Source organism: Mesocricetus auratus, unplaced genomic scaffold (assembly GCF_017639785.1).
Source record: "Mesocricetus auratus isolate SY011 unplaced genomic scaffold, BCM_Maur_2.0 Super-Scaffold_100006, whole genome shotgun sequence".
In the NCBI taxonomy this organism is placed as follows: Eukaryota; Metazoa; Chordata; class Mammalia; order Rodentia; family Cricetidae; genus Mesocricetus; species Mesocricetus auratus.
Window position 1 is genome coordinate 35988647 of NW_024429190.1, and position 21865 is coordinate 36010511.

A 21865-nucleotide genomic window follows, 5' to 3' on the forward strand; every position below is an offset into this window, starting at 1 on the left:
AAATTAAAGAAATATATACATAATTGAACAGAACAGTAACAATTTTGAACAAATGAACATCTATAGACTAATATGTGTGTACCATAAATAGAATGATAGTATTGGCTGTGCAAAAGCTATCTTCTCCTTATTTTATTTAATTAGTTAAAATTTCTTTAGATTTATTCATTTCGTGTGTGTGTGTGTGTGTGTGTGTGTGTACCTTACCTCGAGGTAAGTATGTGTATCAAGTGTTTTAAGTCTGCAGAGTTCAAAAGATGACATCACTTTCCTGGACTAACAGTTATGTATTGTGCTGACATATCACATGGAGTATGGGAAACAAACCAGGGTCCAGTAGAAGAGGATCACGTGCTCTTAACAACTGAGCCATTTCCCCTACATCTCTATACCAGATTTTAAAATACAGTCTTAAATTTCCTAGAAGTATATAGGTGATTGTGGCACATGCCTATAATCCAAATACTCAGGAAATGGATCCTGATATATGGATCCAGTTCCAAGATGGGCTCCAAATCTATAGAGAGAAACCCTGTCTTGAAAAGCAAAAACAAATTGTTTAGAACTAGATGAAACTTAAAACACAATTGACATCAACACAGACAACAACTCTTGCATATATTGTTTTAAAAGGAGAATGTATAATTTTAAGTGCCTAAATTAAAATGATCGAATGAGTACAAACGATGCAACTTACAATTGTAGAAACAAGATCAAACCTAACAAAAACACACCTACCAAGAAACAATAAAATTCAGAACATAAGTCAACAAAATAGAAACAAAAAATATAAAGAATCTTCAAATATAAGAGCTGGGTCTTTGAGACTACAAACAAAATTGAAAGACCTTGGGCACAAGTTTCCAAAAGAAAAGGAGGTCCCACATTAAATGGATCAGGAATGAACAGGGACACATTAAAATAGAATCCATTGAGTAATTTCTAGACTCAGCTAGACTACTAAAATTAAAACAAGAATAACTCAACAGCTTAAGCAAACCCAAAACAAATGAAGAAATACCAAAAAAAAAACCTTCAACTAAAAATGATATAAAGCCAGAGTAATAACAGAATTCTACCAGACTTTCAAATAAGACCTACAACCAACCTTCTTTTTTATGAAAACATGAATATTATTTGTCTTTGTTGTTTGAGAATTTCATAATGCATATATCGCTGAGCTAATTCCCTCTTCTTGCCCTCCCCTCCAGTGCCTTTCTTATCAATCACCCTCACCTCCCTTTTCCCTGTCCTTTTCATGTTTTTGTCTTTTTTAATTGAAATTGGAAACAAACTTATTTTATATATCAATCCCAGTTACTTCTCCTTCCCATTCCCCCATACTCCTCACTGACCCCCATCCCATCCATCTTCTGCTCTGTAGAAAGTGTGAGGTCTGCAATGGGGGAGCATCAAAGTGTGTCACATAAGCTCTGCCCCTTATGTCTAGGCTGAAAGAGTATCCCTCTCTGGGGGAATGGGCTCCCAATGTCCATTTGGACTCTAAGTATAAATGCTGTTCCTTTACAGGGGACCCATAGACTGCCCAGGCCTCCTAACTGACACCCACATGCAGGGGGCCTGGTTATGTCCTATGTCGGTTTCCAAGCTATCAGTCTGAGGTCCATGAGCTTTCCCCTTGCTCAGGTCAGCTGTTTCTCTGGGTTTCCCCAGCATGGTCTGGATCCCTTTGCTCATTACTCCTTGGTCTATACAACTGAATTCAAGGAATTGGGCTCAGTGCTTAGCTGTGGGTGTCTGCTTCTGTTTCCAACAGCTACTGGATGAAGGTTCTATGATAGTATATAGGGTAACCATCAGTCTCATTATAGGGGAAGGGTATTTAATATAGCCTCTCTATTATTGCTTAGATTCTTATTGAGATTATCCTAGTATATCTCTGAACATTTCCCTACTGTCAGATTACTCTTTAAACATATAATGGCTACCTCTATTAAGGTATCTATTTTCTTTTTCTCCTCTGTCTTTCCCCAACTTAATTTTCCTGGTCTCTCATGTCTTTCTCCTTGCTCCTCTTCTCCCCTTTTCTTTATCCTAACTCCCTTTCCCCTCCTCAGTGATCCCAATTTGCTCAGGAGATCTTGTCCCTTTCCCCTTCCCAGGGAACCATTCATGTCTCTCTTAGGATTTTCTTTGTGTCCTAGCTTCTCTGGAGGTGTGGATTGTAGGTTGGTAATCCTTTGCTCTATAACTAATATCCATAAATGAGTGAGTACATTCCATGCTTGTGTTTTTGTGACTGAGTTACCTCACTCAAGATGGTTTCTTCTAGTTCTATCCATTTGACTATGAATTTTAAAATTCCATAGTTTTTCTGTTGAGTAATATTCGATTGCATAAATGTACCACATTTTCTTTATCCATTCTTCAGCTGAGGGGCATCTAGGTTTCTTCCAGGTTCTAGTATTATAAATAATTCTGCTATGAACATAGTTGAACAGATGTTCTTGTTGTATGAATGTACATCCTTTGGGTATATGCCTAACAATGGAATTTCTGGAACTTGATTTCCAAAATATACAAAGAACTTAAGAAGCTAGCCAAAACACCAAAAAATCCAATTTAAAAGTAGGATACAGAACTAAATTGAGAATTCTCAATATATGAATCAAAAATGGCTGAAAGACACCTAAGAAAGTGCTCAACATCTTAGCCATCTAGGATACACAAATCAAAACAAATCTGTGATAACATTTTTAACCTGTCAGAATGGCTAAAGTAAAAAACACTTATGACAGTTTATGCTGAAGATTTGGAGAAAGGGGAACACTCCTCCAGTGCTGGTGGGAGTGCTAACTAAACAGCCACTTTCTATATTAGTATGGCCATTTCTCAGAAAATTGGAGATCAGTCTACCTCAAGAAACAGCCAACCTTCTTAAACTACTCAAAAACAGTATAAGCAGAAGGAATACACACAAACTCTTTCTACAAAGCCAGGTTAACCCTAACACCAAAACCAAGTAAAGATACAAGAAATAAATCTAAAGACTAATGCCCCTTATAAATATAAATTTAAAATACTCAATAAAATACCTTTAAACATAATAGAAACATACATCAAAAAGATTATATGTATATACTGCTAGTTGGAGCAGTTAGACAAGAAAAGGAATATAAAGAGATACAAATAGGAAAAACAGCCAAACTATGCTTATTTGAAGACAACATATACATCAGTAATCCTGATAATTGTATCAGAAAATGTCTACAAATGATAAATTAATCAATATGGTATGGTACAGAATCAATTTGATTTTTCTTTATTTAGTTTAGTCATTTATATGCTATCCTAGAGCCTTCATCCAGTGGCTGATGGAAGCAGAGGCAGACACCCACAGCTAAACATTGAACTAAACTTCTGGAACCCAGTGGCAGAAAGCAAGGAGTAATGAGCAAAGGGGTCAGGACGGGGCTGGTAATACCCACAGAAGCAGCAGAACTGAACAAGAGGGAGCTCATGGACCCCACACTGATAGCTGAGAGGTCAGCATGGGACTGATCCAGACCCCTTAAATTCAGTAATCTATGGGGCCTTAGGTAATAGATCAGTATTTATCCCTGGCATACAAATGGTCTTTGGAGCCAATTCCACATGGAGGGATGTTCTCTCAGCCTGAACACATGGGGAAGGGCCTAGGCCCTGCCCTGGATAATATGACAGACTTTGGAGATCCCCCATGGAGGGCCTCACCCTCCATGGGTAGTAGGGGGTGATTGAGTGATGGGTTGCAGGGGTTGGTGTGGGCAAACTTGTTTCTAATTTAAATTTAAAAAAAGATAAAAAGGCAAATTCATAGATTGCCTTCAATGAGTGGAAGTAAGAGAGAGTGCAAACACTTGTTGCATAGGTCTTTGTAAGAGCTGCAAAAATACTTGTTAATAATTAGTTATTTATTTAATTCACATGTGCATTCTGTTAAGAAAAGTACACAGACAATTAAAATACTTATTAGAAGGATCAAAGTTCATAGAATAAATACTTAAATCCCTGAGGCAATTTGTGGAATAAATTAATTCCAGGCAAGGTTACACAAGGCAACTTCATAGATGAGACAGTGGGTGCTCCACTTCGGTGCCCAGAATTGTTTTTATATTCCACTCATGCAGAGCTGAAATCATGGGCTAACTTCCCACTTTGAGTCAAGAAATCAATATCTTAGACCTTCAGTTCCTACATGTAACAATATCAGCTTTGGTCAATATTTCATTCTTTGAAAGCCATCTTCCATAACATTATAAACATTTAATTTTAGCAAAACAGCCCTTTGTCATTAAAACATGCCTACTTCCTCCCATCCACTACTTCTCCCTATCCAAGGTATTCAGGCATCTTCATCCTTCTGGACAAATTTATCTATCCTTTGCCAGCATACAAACTGATATCTGTCTTACAACCATACTGGTTCCCCATGGTATTGATGTTTAGAGACTTTCTGTTTACAAATGAGTCCTTTGAGAGATTACCTATCATCCTTCTCAGCAGTTAAATTTTTATATCAATTAGATCACAGTTTGGGAATGTGCTTTTGAATGTCTTCTCCTAGAATATTTAAACATAGAATGCAATGGGACATGACTGTCATCCCTCCCTCATGTTTGAATGTGTGGCAATAGTCTGTATTCTTGACCTTACACACTCATGCCTTATCACCAATTTTTATATGGCCTGTAGGATAAAAACATTACTCCATCATTAATTCTCACATCTTTTGCTTTTATCCTTGGCCTTTCCTGTCTATGCAGTCAATCAGGACACTAAATTACTTTTACCCTAAAAATTAAGAAAACCAAATAATAAAGACTTTTCAGTTGTCCTAAAGATCTTATCTGATTTGTTGATCATGATGTAACTGACAGTGGAAAATTATTGTCTGGGTATTTCTGATTAATTCTTCCATCATGGAAGAGTTCCATTAAAAAATTGAATTTAGTAATTCTCTTCTTATTTTACTTGACCTACACTTAATCTTACTCTTCTCTTGCCAAAACAAGAAGTTGTTCTTATGTCAAAATAGGGAACGGTATCCTTCCATGATTATCCTCTCAATTATGATATATTGTAGTGCACATCAAAGCTACTCACTCATATTAACAAAGTTGCAGTTCAAGATGCCAAATAAAAAAGGGACACCAATGGAAGTTCCCAGGAAGCAAAAATATTTAAAATCTTCTTGGTTAACTAGGAGAGGAGAAAAGGGAGGGGATGAGAACACGAGAGATCATGAAGACTGGGATGGGGGATGAACAGTTGGGGGGGGCAGTGAAAGAATTATCTTGATAGAGGAGCCATTATGGGATTAAAGAAAAACTTTGTGCTAGAGAATTTCTCAGAAACTCAAAAGATGACTCCTGCTAAGACTCCTAGACCTAGTGGAAACACTGTGGGAACAGGCCTTCTCCTTTGGTCTGATTAGTGACTACCCTATTTGTCATTATAGAATCTACATCCAGTAACTGATGGAAGCAGATGCAGTGACCCATAGTCAAGCACTAGTTTGAAATCCTGGGGTTTGGCTGAAGAAGGAGAGGAGAGATCGTATGAAAAAGGAGATCAAGACCATGGAGATAGCCAACCCCAGCCAGAGGGAGCTCATGGACTGTGAACTAACATTTGGGGAACCAGTATGTGAACAAACTAGACCCTCTGAATGTTGGTGACAGTTATGTGACTTGATCTGTTTTGGGTTTTTTTTTTTTTGCTTTTTTTTATTTTGATGAGGGGATCTGGCAGTGACACCAGGACCTATCCCAGGGGAATAAATGAACTGGCATTTTGGAGCCCATTCCCTATGGCAGGATACCTTGCTCAGCCTTGATACAGTGGGAAAGGGCATGTTCCTGCCTCAACTTGGTATGTCAGACTTCGTTGACGCCACAAGGAAGGCTGTACCCTCTTTGATAAGTGGATGGCAGGGCAATAGGGGAGAATGGTAAGAGAAGGGGAGGGGTAAAAAAAGAGGAGGAAGGTTGAACTGGAATTAGTTACATAGTTTTAAATTTCTATGATTTATAATTTGCCTCAAGAGATCAAATGTCTCTAAATGGTGGAGGTCACTCATAGCTGCGAAATACGGAGCATGGACTGAGAGTTACTGTATTCTGTACTGCATATCCATCACCATGACAACACTTCTATAACATGTTCTATGAGCATCTCCATTCTGGAACTGAAAACTCAGAAGTGGAAATAAATGTTTATCAAATTTCAGCAAGTTATTTTATTTGGATGGAAATTTCAAACCAAAAAGAATTACCTAAAGACATAAAATTCCTGAAACTGAAACAAATTTCAATTTAAATTTTTCTTTATTTTAAATATTAAATTAAAAATAAGATTATTCAACCCATCATTCTCTACCTTCCAGCTCTCCTTATCCCTTACTACTGACTCTTGAATTTATAACCTCTTCTATAATTATTAGTGTGTTTATATACATATATATATATTATACAAACACACACATATATATTTACATAAATATTTAATATATATATATATATATATATATATATAGAGAGAGAGAGAGAGAGAGTTTTGTTTGTATGTACTAGTTTTTGTGCAAGAGCACATTTAATTAGATAACCTGTCAGGGTCTTTCAAGAAGTAAACTAATTCTCTTTCACTCAGCAGTCATTGATTGCTTGTGACTCATCATCTATCTTGGAAAATTGTGAGATTTATCCCTATTCATGTTGGCATATTGACGTGTTTAGTCATTATGTAGGTATTGATTTTGCAACTATATCTTAAGACATAATTACATTGTATTGTATCAAATTTAATACAGAATAAACCCAATAAATGCATGCTACAAATGTTCATAAAGTAAACACATTAGTAGACATTAGTTGTCAATATATGATAAAGTTTTTGAATGTGCATAGTTATATGTAACTAAATGTGTGCAAAGCAAAATTTGAGCCAAATTAAGACATGCTATACTTTGAATTATATTTGTCTATACTCACTATTTTGAGGTCTAATTTAGAAATATTATTAAACTTCTGCATTTTATTACTCCTTTAAATGAATACTGCCTCTTACAGAATCCTTGCCAGAATGATAGCTCAAAAGACAATCACCATGGTAATATACTACATCTTAAAAATCTTTTCTTTTGTTAAAATACATGCATCTTTTTAGTCTTAAAATACTTTCTGGGGTCATTCTCTATCACTTTAAAGAAGAGGTGCTTCTCAGAACAATTGACTGTTTCTTTCCGAAATGCCCTTTATATCAATTTCTTAAGATGAGAGGAAGGTGGCTTCCAAGGGAATATGTAAGGCATTTTCAATAAGTTTTTAAATGAATAGCTTCAGATGTAGGATTTTTACAAAAGGGTGAACCTTAAAAAGAAACTGAAGGTAACAGTATAAAAACATGCTCACTTTTTCTAAGACAGAAAACATATTAGGTAACCTATATGACATAGAACAATTAAATATAGCTAGCATATTATTAAAACTCACTAAAGAAATTATTTAATACTTTTATCATTATGTGATAGTTAAATAATTTCCTATAGAGAATGAGTGGTTGATGTAATGTCAGTGCATCTTATCTGAATTCTCTACTTCATTGTGGCTACGTGCTGTGCTGTGGTCTTTGGGAAATACTTTTTAGTATGTATGCCTGATAAACAACTTTCATTCTCCATTAACTTCTTACTTCAGTCATTGGCTACATGCATATTTTATGTTTCATTGTGACTTATGAAAATATAAAATACTAAAAATGCAAAACACGCTTTTAGTTATAAATCCTTTAGCCTTTTCTTTCAATTAAATATGTGTCATTTCATTAATAGAACTTAAACATGTCTTCTTACTTTTCTCAATTTTAAATAGAGTTTGTTGATTTGGAGATGTCATTCTGTAAATCTGCCTCTTATTGGTTTTTGAATAAAGCACTTTTGGCCAATAGGGAAGCAAAGTAGGTAGGACTAGGAGTCAAGGAGGATTCTTGGAATGAGAGGCAGAGGGCGCCAGAGGAGTAAGAGGTCTGGACCCTTTTCTCTGGTAAGAGCAATACTGAGATTAACAATTATGGGTTAAATACTTAAGTCAGAGATAGCCTGTAAGGAACCAAGCAAACAGCCAACAGCTTTATAATTAATGTAGTGTCCTATGTGTTATTTGGGGGTTCAGACAGCAGGGTGTGGCCCAGGAGCAGGCAAAGGAAACTACACTCTACAATTTGTCAATTCTTATTTAGTAAATATTTATGATAGCTTTCTCAAGTTATGGCAAAAATCATGCAGTATTGAATTGCAATTGGTAGCTTTTAAGATACAGATACAATTATTTTTAATCAGAATACAAATATATTTTGTATCAATAAAGCAGTTGGTTTTATATATATTTTTTTCTAGAAAATAGCATTATTTGAAAATGTAACTGTGTAAACATTTTCACATACTTGTTTCCTATATTTGATAATTTCTCTGATGTTTTATGTAGAGATATAATGCCTACAACTTTTTTGAATGACCTCACTACATTTTCAATTGCCTACCTAGTAGAGTGTTATGTGAGGGTTGACATTGTAATGTTAGTCTGCTGTCTTTTTACTTCACTTTATTAATGTCATGAAGAAACCCAGTCAGCTTATTTCTTTTTATTCTATTCTTATTGGCCTATGGAATGTCATTTAAGAACATAGACTATGCTCAAAACTAGAATGTTTTCGCTAAGGAAACACTTGAGACTTATTTCACAATTTCTTAAGAGTACATCACTACTACTTTCATCATAATATTTATGAATTATGACAACTGATCAAAAATACATTGTGGAAAGAATATCAAGTATTTGTTTTTCACTAAAAATTTAACAATGTACATATTTATGAGATGTGTAAACAAAATGTTATAATGACAGATCAGGGGTGATAAAAAGACCTCAGCCAGCAAAAGCAACCTTAGCACCAAGGCATATTAGGCAACATGAACCACAAATGGAAGTATTATGACTATGAATCTTTGGTCATAGGAATTGGAGTGTATCCAGGAAATATGATATCCTACTTCAATCAAAACCAACTCATAAAAAAGTCATAAAGACAAACTTTGTTTTCTCTTACTGTTGTGTGAACGTGTCTGAAAAGAAGTTCTCAAACAACACTGGCAATTACTCATACAGAAATTCTGCTGACATCTGAAAAATACTTTATCATAGCATGAGACAGAAATGAAGGTAGCATAAATATAAAATCAAAGTTTAAGGACAAAATGAAATTAATAACAATGACAGAAACTTTCACGGTGAAACAGCATGCCTTTGTGTTATAAATGGTTCAAAAAGGGAAATTATTGTCCTTAGAATAAGTCATTTGACCTGCTAGTGGAAAGAAGATGGCTTTGTTCTGCTCCTTTATATTTTTCTCTTATAAATTTCTATTTTAAAATTTATCACATTGTAGCTTATTTTCTATCAAACAAACAAATACATTAATATGGACATAATTTGTACTTAAATTTTTTCCTCTAATTTACTATTCTAAATTTCTGGTTATATTAAAATGAGGTTCACAATATCCCTTAATAGTTCCAACATAGTAATTCATAGTATATGTAAATAAACACACATTTTTATTTTTTGCAATTGCAAGTCATGTAATTAATTATTCATATAATATTTCACTGAAATCTTTAAAACATTCTGAAACAAATTATACTTTAAATCTTCTATTAGCTTATGGTACTTAACTCTTTTTTATCATATTCCATTTGTCTGGCATATTGTTACATTAGGTTTGTTAATATGAAAAACATGTATATTTTGCATCTGTTTCACTGTATGCATCTGTGTTTACATATCCATATATAATATTCTCATTTGTTACATACACATTTGTGGATTTTAGCTATAGTGTATTATTGCTACATAAAACAAGTTGGAAAACATTTTCTATTTCTCAGAAAGATTAGGCCAAATAAATACCATATTTTAATATTCTAGTGTATTTTGGCAGCATAGAAATATATATCTATATTTCCTGTGGAAACTTTATTATGTATCTAAATTAATATTTAGCTTAAATTATTCTATATTTTGAAAATATTTGTAACTTTGAAGTATGCATTTACTTTTTTTTTATTCTTTTTTTTAAATTTACATAAGAAACAAGGTTGCTTCACAAGTCAGTTCCAGGTCCCTCTCCCTTTCCGTCCCCTCCTCCCGTGCCCTCCCCCCATCCCCCCCCCCGTTATCCCCTCGTTCCCCCAGGGAGGGTGAGGCCCTCCATGGGGGTGTCCATAGTCTTTCATTTCATATAGGGTAGGGCCTAGACCCTTCCCCAAGAGTTCAGGGTGAGAGTGCACCTCACATTGTTCTATGGAAGTCCAAAGTCCGTGTGTATACTTGGGATGGGTACTGATCTGCTGCCCAAGGCTCAATAGATTACCTAGGCCTCCTCACTGACACCCAGATTCAGGGGGTCTTGATCAGTCCCATGCAGGATTCCCAGGCTGATGCCTGGGATTCAAGAGTTAACCTTTGTCTGGTCAGCTGTTTCTGGGGGTTAAACCAGCCCAGTCTTAATCCCTTTGATCATCAGTCCTCCCTCTCTGATACTGGCTTTCTTGAGTTCAGCTCAGTACTTAACCAGCCACTAAATGTAGTTTCTGTTTCCCAGACTGTCTGGCCATAGGATTGTAGGCTGGCACTCCCCAGATCTATGTTTAAAATCCATATATGAGAGAGTACATGCCATGTTTCTCTTTTTGTGACTGGGTTACCTCACTCAGGATGGTTTCTTCTAGTGTCATCCATTTGCCTGCGAATCTCATGATTCCATTATTTTTTTCTGCTGAATAGTACTGCATTGTGTACTATGGGTCGTTGATGTAAACTATCATATCGTCTGCAAACAGTGAAAGTTTGACCTCTTCCTTCCCAATTTGTATCCCCTTGATTCCCCTTTGTTGTCGTATGGCAATAGCTAGAACTTCAAGTACCATGTTGAAAAGGTATGGAGAGAGTGGACAGCCTTGTTTTGTTCCTGATTTTAGAGGAATTGCATTGAGTTTCTGTCCATTTAGTTTGATGTTGGCTATTGGTTTACTGTATATAGCTTTTATTATGTTTAAGTATGTCCCTGTTATCCCAGATCTCTCCAAGACCTTTATCATGAAGGGGTGTTGGATTTTGTCAAAGGCTTTTTCAGCATCTAGTGAGATGATCATGTGATTTTTGTTTTTCAGCTTATTTATATGGTGGATTACGTTGATGGATTTTCGTATGTTGAACCATCCCTGCATCCCTGGGATGAAACCTACTTGATCTTGGTGAATGATTGTTTTGATGTGTTCTTGGATCCGATTTGCCAGTATTTTATTGAGTATTTTTGCATCAATGTTCATGAGGGATATTGGTCTGAAGTTCTCTTTCTTAGTTGTATCTTTGTGTGGCTTGGGGATCAAGGTTATTGAAGCCTCATAGAAAGAGTTTGGCAAAGACCCTTCTGCTTCTATTGTGTGGAACACTTTGAGAAGAATTGGTATAAGCTGTTCTTCAAATTTCTGGTAGAATTCTGCACTGAGGCCATCTGGACCTCGACTTTTTTTGGTTGGGAGACTTTTGATGACAGCTTCTATTTCCATAGGGGTTATAGGTCTATTTAAATTGCTTATCTGTTCTTGATTTAGTTTTGGCAAATGATAGCTGTCCATGAAGTCATCCATTTCCTTTAAATTTTCGAATTTTGTGGAGTACAGGTTTTCAAAGTATGACCTAATGATTCTCTGCATTTCCTCAGAGTGTGTTGTTATGTCCCCCTTTTCATTTCTGATTTTGTTAATTTGCGTGTTCACTCTCTTCTGTTTGGTAAGTTTGGACAAAGGTTTGTCTATCTTGTTGATTTTCTCAAAGAACCAACTCTTCGTTGCATTGATTCTTTGTATTGTTTTCCTGGTTTCTACTTTATTGATTTCAGCCCTCAATTTGATTATTTCCTGGCATCTACTCCTCCTGGGGGAGTTTGCTTCCTTGTGTTCTAGAGCTTTCAGCTGTGATGTTAATTATCTGGTATAACTGTTCTCCTGTTTCTTCATGTGAGCACTTAGTGCTATGAACTTCCCCCGTAGCACTGCTTTCAAAGTGTCCCATAGGTTTGGGTATGTTGTGTCTTCATTCTCATTGAATTCGAGGAAGTCTTTAATTTCTTTTTTATTTCCTCTTTGACCCAGGAATGGTGCAGTTGAGCATTATTCAATTTGCATTAGTTTGTAGGTTTTCTGCAATTTGTGTTGTTGTTGAATTCTAATTTTAAAGCATGGTGGTCTGATAAGATGCATGGAGTTATTCCAATTTTTTTGTAGCTGCTGAGGTTTGATATGTTGCCAAGTATGTGGTCGATTTTTGAGAAGGTTCCATGTGGTGGTGAGAAGAAGGTATATTCTTTTTTATGTGGATGAAATGTTCTATAGATATCTGTTAATCCCAGTTGGGTCATTACTTCTATTAGACCCTTTGCTTCTTTGTTGAGTTTCTGTCTGGTATTCCTGTCTAGTGGTGAGAGTGGTGTGTTGAAATCTCCCACTATAACTGTGTGGGGCTTTAGATGAGATTTAAGTTCTAATAATGTTTCTTTAACGAATGTGAATGCCTTTGTATTTGGGGCATAGATGTTCAGGATAAACACTTCATCTTGGAGGGTTTCACCTGTGATGAGTATGTGATGACCTCCTTCATCCTTTTGATTGATTTTATTTTAAAGTCTAGTTTGTTAGATATTAGGATTGCTACCCCTGCTTGTTTCTTGGGTCCATTTGATTGAAAAATTTTTTCCCAACCTTTAACTCTCAGGTAATGTCTGTCTTTGAGGGTGAGGTGTGTTTTTTGTATGCAGCAGAAGGAAGGGTTCTGTCTTCGAATCCATTCTGCTAGTCTGTGTCTTTTTATGGGTGAGTTAAGGCCGTTAATATTGAGGGATATTAATGACCATTGATTGCTCATCCTTCTTCGATTTGCGATGGTTGTTGTTGGTGGAATTATGTGTGGAATTTCACCCCTTTGTTCTTTTGACTGTTAGTAGAGAGGGATTCTCTAATGCTTACGTTTTTCTGGTTGTAGTTAGCTTCCTTGGGTTGGAGTTTTCCTTCCAAAATTTTCTGTAGGGCTGGGTTAGTGGACACATATTGCTTGAATCTAGTTTTGTCATGGAATATCTTGTTTTCTCCATCTATAGTGATTGAGAGCTTTGCCGGGTGTAGTAGTCTGGGCTGGCATCCATGGTCTCTTAGTGTAGGTAGAATATCTATCCAGGACCTTCTGGCTTTCAGAGTTTCCATGGAGAAATCAGGTGTAATTCTGATAGGTCTGCCTTTATATGTTACTTGACCTTTTTCCTTAGCTGCTCTTAATATTCTTTCTTTATTCTGTATGTTTGGGGTCTTGATTATTATGTGGCGAGGGATTTTTTTTTGTGGTCCACTCTATTTGGTGTTCTGTAGGCTTCTTGTACCTTCATTGGCATGTCTTTCTTAAGGTTGGGAAAGTTTTCTTCTATGATTTTGTTGAATATGCCTTCTGCCCCTTTGAGGTGGATTTCTTCTCCTTCTTCTATACCTATTATTCTTAGGTTTGGTCTTTTCATGGTGTCCCATAATTCCTGGATGTTTTGTGTTAAGGATTTGTTGGATTTAAGGTTTTCTTTGGTTGATAAATCCATTTCTCCTAATGTATCTTCAACACTTGAGATTCTCTCTTCCATCTCTTCTATTCTGTTGGTAATGCTTGTATTGGTAGTGCCTGACTGTTTGTCCAGCTTTTCTATTTTCTGCCTTTCTTCAGATTGTGTTTTTTTTAATGTCTCTATTTCAGTTTTCAACCCTTGCAGTGTTTACATTGCTTCTTGCAATTTTCTGTTTATCTTTTCATCCATTTGTTGCCTTTTATGAATTTTTTGGTTTGTTCTTTCTTCCATTTCTTGCATTTTTTGGTTTGCTTTTTGTTCCATTTCTCACATTTTGTGCTTTGTTTCTTCTTCCATTTCCTGCCTTTTTTGGTTTGTTTCTTCTTCCATTTTTTTCATTTTTTGCTTTTTTTTTCTACCATTCTTGCATTTTTTGCTTTGTTTTTTTCTTCCACTTCTTACATTTTTTGCTTCATTTCTTCTTCCATTTCCTGCCTTTTTTGGTTTGTTTTTTCTTCCAATTCTTGGATTTTTTGGTTTGTTTTTTCTTCCATTTCTTGCATTTTTTGGTTTGTTTTTTCTTCCATTTCTTGAGGGATTTTCCTATATCCTCTTTTAGGGCCTCTATTATTTTCATGAAAGTGCTTTTAAGGTCATTCTCTTCTGCTTCGTTCGCATTGGAAAGTTGGGGTCTTGCTGGTGTGGAGTCTCTAGAATCTGGCAGTGTCATATTTGTTTTTCTGTTGCTGACTGTGTTTTTGTATTGTCTCTTTCCCATCTCTTTTTCTAGTGGGTGCAGAAAGTGCCCCTTACTGGTCTGGGGACCAGAGTTCCCTTTTGGTGGGTGCTAGCAAGTCCAATAATCTGGTGGTTCTTCTATTCCTTGTCCAAATGCTGGTCCCGTGGGTGGAGAAGAAGAACAGGAATCTGGGGTGCTTAGCCTCCTACCTGGTCCCCTGGACCCTATGTTGGGTCATGTTGTACCTGATCCGGAACAGCTACTTCCCTGGTTTCCCTGGCTCCTCTGGTTTCCTGGTCTCGTTGGTGGGAGAGAAGACCTGGAGTCTGGGTGCTTGGCTCCTGTCGGGATTGGGAGCTCTGTGTAGTTCCCAGGCGATCTACAGGCACTGGAACACAGGCCAGGAAGCTGGCCTGTTTACCTGATGCTGCCGGAGGAACAGCTGCTTCCCTGGACTCCCAGCCTCCTCTCGTTTCCTGGTCTAGTTGGTGGGAGAGAAGATCTGGAGTCTGGGGTGCTTGGCTCCTGCCAGGATTGGGAGCTCTGTGCAGTTCCCAGGCAATCTGCAAGCACTGGAACACAGGCCGGGAAGCCGGCCTGTTTACCTGATGCTGCCAGAAGAACCGACAAAATATATTTCTAATACTTTAATTATACATTATGTTATAAATTAAATTTTTCTAATTATTTAAAATATAAAATCTGTAATATCATAATTAGAATTAGCATTAAAGAATAAAGGTGGCTATAAGACAAACAGATAAACCTTTGAAAATAAAGTGTGTGTGATTCAGAAAACAGAGCATCTATCTTCAAGTCATCTGAGCCATGAAAATAGAGAGGACAAAATGTTTGTTATGTATTGTTATATACTGATTTTCATATAGTATAAAATTATTTAGCTATCATAGTTAGAAGGGAGACTCAATTTGTCATGGTATCTTACCTTGTCAAGGGACAAAAATGAATTCCATTCATGTGGCAAATGTAGACACCAGTTGAGCACAGCAGTCCCTAGAAAAACTACTTTATTTGTGAAACCTCACGCTGTCTAGAACAATGGGTAAAATCTCAACACTGTTACCTACCCCCTGGGTTTTTAATGTGAAATGAGTTATATTACCAATTCAAATAAGCATAAAATATATGAAATGTGTTAGCTCTCTGGTGGTGTTTGCAACCACTCACATTCAATAAACATGATCTGATGGCTAAGAAGTGACAAAAACTCTTACAATATATTTGTTCTATGTATGGGTGTGGTTTCTCACTGTAGTTTTGAAGACTATTTTACATAGTCTATGAAAACACCTAGCATGTGATGCCATTACTAATTTTAACATTTCTCATCATTTTTTGTTACCTTTTATTTATTGAATCCTCTTGCATATGTCTCTCATTACCCTTATCATTTTGTACATCTTTAGTTATTTTGTTTCCACATTAATTCTCAATACATCACTGTTACTTAGAAATATGCTTGTACTTTTATAAGGGGATATAAGATTACAAACTGAAAAATTACACTGAAAAAACTCCCAATTACTCACCTCATTTGTATTCTTTTCTTAAATCTTTGTTATTATTTCAGTGGGAAATAAATTATTTGTCTGCATAAACGAGCCACAAAAAATGACAAGATGTTTTGCAATGGCCTTTGTGCTCTGAAAGCTGTCAATAACTGACTAATTTAGACAGTGGTATGAGAAACCACAAGATGGTTTCATCTGCTTTGTCTTTCTAGCAGCTGCCTATGCAGTCAGGGTGGGGTAGTTTTTCATTGTTTATATTTTCTGTGATGACATTAACAGATTAATCTCAATTTATGATCCTAATTCAGATGATGTAATGTTTAAGGATTTATTATTTGACTACACAGATTACAGAATAACTAATATCTTAATAATCTTATATTAAGATTATATAAATAATCTTATACTAAGATTATAAAAGATCAAGTATTCAAAGCTTAAAATTTTCCATATGATGAATTTTTACTTGGCAAGGTAAGTACCAGTCTATTGTTTATGAATATATATCCAAACTTCATTAATTCTCAGAACAGAAACTTTTGGAATTAGGAATTATAAACAAGAATATTACAGTGTAATATAATATAAAATATATTTCCTGTTAATTTTCTCTACTTCGAAACAATCTTTTTAGATTTTATTTCCATCCAAACAAATGCTTTCACCCATGTCTTATGCTTTCCCTAATGAGCTCTGAGTAAGGTTCCCTGGTAAAATGACATCATTTCAAGTGAGCAAAATGATATTCTAATTTTAGCAGCACTTGCTGGTATAGTGGCCTTGAAAGTGTTACAGAACTCCCATAGACTTATTTTATGACCTGCAAATTGGATTCAGTGTTTCTTACTCCCTCTTGATGGTACCAAACTTTAGTTACCACGCTATATGAACATGCCTACATTCCTAAGGAGTGTGCTCCAATTAAACAGCAGGGGCTGTATGAGGAATCAGACCTTAGACTATCTGAAACCCTTACCATCATTCATATATAACTTTCTATAGTCTTTGCTTCTCACTAACCTCAGTCTACCAAATCTTTAAAAGCCTCTTTTAATAGATTCTTGATTCATTTTAAATTGCCTTAAAATGAAACATGCATTTTATGATGAGGTTGGCAAGCCCTAGAGAAATTAGATTTTGTTAAAAATATCAATTCCAGAGATTTTTTAAAAGAGTTATCAAAGAGTTAAAATTACTTAAGTCAAATTGAAAACATTTAATTTCAAGAGAAAATATGGTAAAATAGGTAATTTCTACATTCTAAGGTATTTTGTGGAAAACTTGTACCTTTAAATATAATAGGTTAGGTAACATTATTTGCAGATATATCTGTGTTTTCTTTCTTTTGTCTACAGATATAGTTGGCTTTGACATTGTATCATCAAGTTCATTGCACATAATGAAAACTCTACATGTGACAGATGTCTGATCTCCAACATTTACAAAGAACTCAAGAAGCAAGTCTCCAAAACACCAAAGGATCCAATTAAAAGGGGAGGTGCAGAACTAAATAGAGAATTCTCAATAGAGGAGTCTAAAATTGCTGAGAGACACTTAAGAAAGTGTTTAACATCCTGAGCAATCAGGGAAATGCAAATCAAAATAACTCTGAGATATCATATTGCTCCCATCAGAATGGCTAAAATCAAAAACACCAATGACAGTTTATGCTGGAGAGGTTTTGGAGAAAGGGGAACACTCCTCCACTGCTGGTGGGAGTGCCAAATTTTAAAGCCACTTTGGAAATCAGTATTCAGATTCCTCAGGAAAATGGGAATCAGTCTACCACAAGACCCAGCAATTTCGCTCTTAGGCAATACCCAAAAGATGCATATTCATACAACAAGGACATCTGTTCTACTATTATGGTAGCAACATTATTTGTAATAGCCAGAAACTGGAAGCAACCTGGATGCCCCTCAAATGAAGAGTGGATAGAAAAATGTGGTACATTTACACAATGGAGTACTATTCAGCTGAAAAAAAAAAACAATGGAATCTTGAAATTTGCAGGCAAATGGAGAGCACTAGAAGAAACCATCATGAGTGAGGTAACCCAGTCACAAAAAGAAAAACATAGTATGTACTAACTCATATATGGATTTTAGACATGGATCAGGGGAGTGCCAGCCTACAATCCCACTGCCAGAGAGTTTGGGAAACATAACCTTCATCCAGTGACTGATGAAATCAGTTAAACTCTGAACTGAACTCATGGAATTCAGTGACACAGAAAGGACTGATCAGCAAATGGTCAAGACTGGGCTTGTTTAACTCACTGAAACAGCTGACCAGCTGACCCCAGATTGATAGCTGGGAGGCCAGCATGGTACTGATCCAGACCCCCTCAATGTGGCTGTCAGTGAGGAGGTCTAGGCAATCTATGGGGCCTTGATTAGTCGATCAGGATTCATCCTTGGCACACAAGTGGACTTTGGGTGCCCCTCCCAAAACGAGGGATGCTGTCTTAGCCTGGATTCTTGGGGGAGGGCCTAAGCCCTGTCCTGTAAGAAATGACAGACTGTGGAGATTCCCCATGGGGGGCCTCACCCTTCTTGGGGAACAGAGTGGGGATTGTGTGGGGGGTTGAGTTAACTGGTGGGGAGTCAGAGGAGGAGGAGGAGTGGAAAGGGAGCTGGTATTGACATGTGAAGTAAGTTTGTTTCTAATTTAAATTATAAAAAAAATAGGGTCCTATGTATTCTAGGCTACCCACCAACTCACTTCATTTGAGAATGACCTTAATCCTGTGGTCTCCTCCTTCCTGAATGCTGGACTTAGAAGTCTGTATTGCCATATTCATTATTATGTAGCACTGGGAAGGAATCCAGGGTACTCTGCATGAGAGACAAACATTCTGTCAACTGAGACCAAGCCCCAGCCTTTTGAGTTGTATATCATACATCAGAGTTACCTCACTATTTATTGATGGTCCTTTTTTATCAAATTGTTTTACTTCTGTTTCAAAAAATGATTTTCCATGTTAATGTGGGTCTGCAAGTCTTATATTTTATACTACTTAACTTTTCATAACAAAATCTCTATGTTGCATGTTTGAAAAGAACTTTGGCCAGAATGGTGTCTCCTACTTAATGCATCTTTCTCCAGTTCAATTCTTTACTTCCATTTTCCTCCCATAAAATTTTGAGAACAATTTTCACCATGTCTATGAAAACCATTGTTGAACTGTGGCATGAATTGCTTTAAACATGAACTTGGAGATAACTATGGAAAAATCGAGCTTTCTAAGGAAAAATCCATCCTTCTCCATTTATTTATTTCTTTGATTTCTATCTCCATCAATAAGTAATTTGATGACTATGCATCTTCTTTACATATTTTTAAATTATACAGCATTTTAATTAACTTTGAAGCTAACGTAAGGTTGTATATTTTGAAGTTCTGTTTCCACAAGATTGTTTTTAATGTGATTAAATTTGTGACAGTCCATGTGTTATAGCCTTGCAAAACTTTCATACTCAAACACAGGAGAGTCATCTGCAAATGAAATAAAATAAATTTATGACTCTGCAAAAAAGAAAGATCATGAATATGCATACACAATTATATATTTGTATGTGGATTTATGATCTTCATATATATATAGGATTAACAAGTTAAAATTTGAATATCTTTAATTTTTTCTGTTTATTTCTGCCTTGACCTCTTTCATCCAGTAGGAAGTTATTCAGTTTTTGAGTTTAAAAGCTTTCCATTTTTTCTTTTGTTGTTGATCCATCTTTAGTCTATGATGGTCAGATAGAATTCAGGGTGTTATTTCAATTTTCTTTATTCTGTTGAGACATGCTTGGTTTCTGAGTATGCGATCAATTTTGGAGAAGTTCTATGAGGAGCTGAGAAGAAGGTATATTCTTTTGTGTTTGGTTGAAATATTCTGCAAATGTCTTTTAGCTTTATATGTTGTAGTGCTAATGTCAGGTTCAGCATTTCCCTTTTAATTTTTTTCTGTATGACCTTCTTATGGATAGGTATTGAAGACTCCTACTATCTTTTAGGGTCAATGTGTGATTTAAGCTGTAGTAGTGCTTCTTTCACTAACTTCGTTGCCCTTGTGTTTGGTACATAACTCTTCATATGTTTAGTTTCTTCTTTATAGCTTTTTATGAGTATTTAGTGTTCTTCCATAGCTCTTCTAATTTTAACTTGAAGTCTATTTACTCAGATGTTAAAATGACTACAATAGCTTTAAAATAGCTTGATTCTTAGGCCAATTTGCTTGTAATATCACTTTCCAGTCTTTACACTAAGGTGATGTTTGCCCATTATTTTGTTTTTTGGAAACAGCTGGTTGTGGTAGAAGGATGGACCTTTTGAATCCATTCTGCTAGTTTGTGTCTGTTTGGAGGGAACTGAGTCCATCAATGTTGAGAGAGACCAATGAGCTATGTTTTTTGATACTTGTTATTTTGTTTTTACTTATTGTCGTTGGAGTGTGTGTGTGTGTGTGTGTGTGTGTGTTTGTGTTTCTCCTCTTGTGATTGGTTGTCTGAGTAATATTTATTTATTGTGTTTTACTATGTATGATTTTAAGTTTTTTTTAAAATTCTACTAACAAGTAGAAAATAAATTATGATTATGTTGGATTAAAGAGAAGTCTTATGGAAAGGTATTCTGCATAATTTAACTTTCTAATGCAAATGAGACAAGCAACCTTTTAAAATAAAATAAAGACAGAAAAATATTTAACCTTATATATATATTGAAAAAATTTTTTGGTTTTACAAGACAGGGTTTCTCTGTATTGTTTTGGAGGCTGTCCTGGAACTTACTCTGTAGACCAGGCTGGCCTTGAAATCACAGAGATCCATCTGCCTCTGCTTCCCAAGTGCTAGGATTAAAGGTGTGAGCCAAAATTCATCCAAGAATAATCACTAATTTGTAATGACCCAATATTATTTGAATAGCTGCAGTTGATATGAGATGACAAAGTTTAGATTTTAAAACAAATGATATAAAATTACATAAAGAAAACTTTGACTGAATCTTCACTTACATATTAAAACTTGTTATTTAAGATTTGTAAACAACCACAGTAATATTTTGACAATAAAACCAAGACATGAGAAAGACTGAGATAAAATATTTTAAAAATTATATAATCAAAACAGAAATTATAAATAACTTGTCTTAGCTATTGATAACAGTACTAAAATTTATAATATTAATGTATATTTTCATTACTATATATACTACTATATTTGATTGTACTTATTAATTAATATTTGTCAGGCTTAGAGACCCATGCCTGTGTTGTCTATACTCAATGGAATGAGACATGCCAACATTGAGTTATAGTTCACTTGAGTTGTAAAATAATATTTTAACTGTTTTTGAATGATCATGAAGTTACTGTCTCAGAAAAGAATAAGTAAATAAGAATAAAATATGGAAAATTAAATACAAATTATTCAATTTACATTCTTGTACAATCATCAGTATTCTAAAACTATCACGGTTTTTGAAGTATTATCATTTTGATATCTATAACAGTAAGTACTTGGTTACTATTCAGCAAGCTCTCACAGCTATTCAATTTGCATTTAATAACCAATTAATCACATAATACAAAGTATTTGATTGCCATAATTCTGCAAGGCTAGTTAGTTTGTGTATGGTAGTCAGGTAAAATAGACTTAGACATCTATTTACATTGACTCTTTTTCTAAATTGACACAGAATTAGCATGATTGATTTATTAAATATGGATTTTATTTTACCATGTGCTCACTATAATACAATCAGAAAGATTGAAATTCCTAGTTACTTTTCTTTCCTAGTATTTTACCTAGTGTCCAGAAACCAAACAAAAAAAATGTTGAGTAAGTGACAGAATGCTTAATTATTCCCCATTTACCTTCAACAGAGAAATGGGATGAAATGTTATCTTCTTATCAGTTTTTTATCATGGACAGCA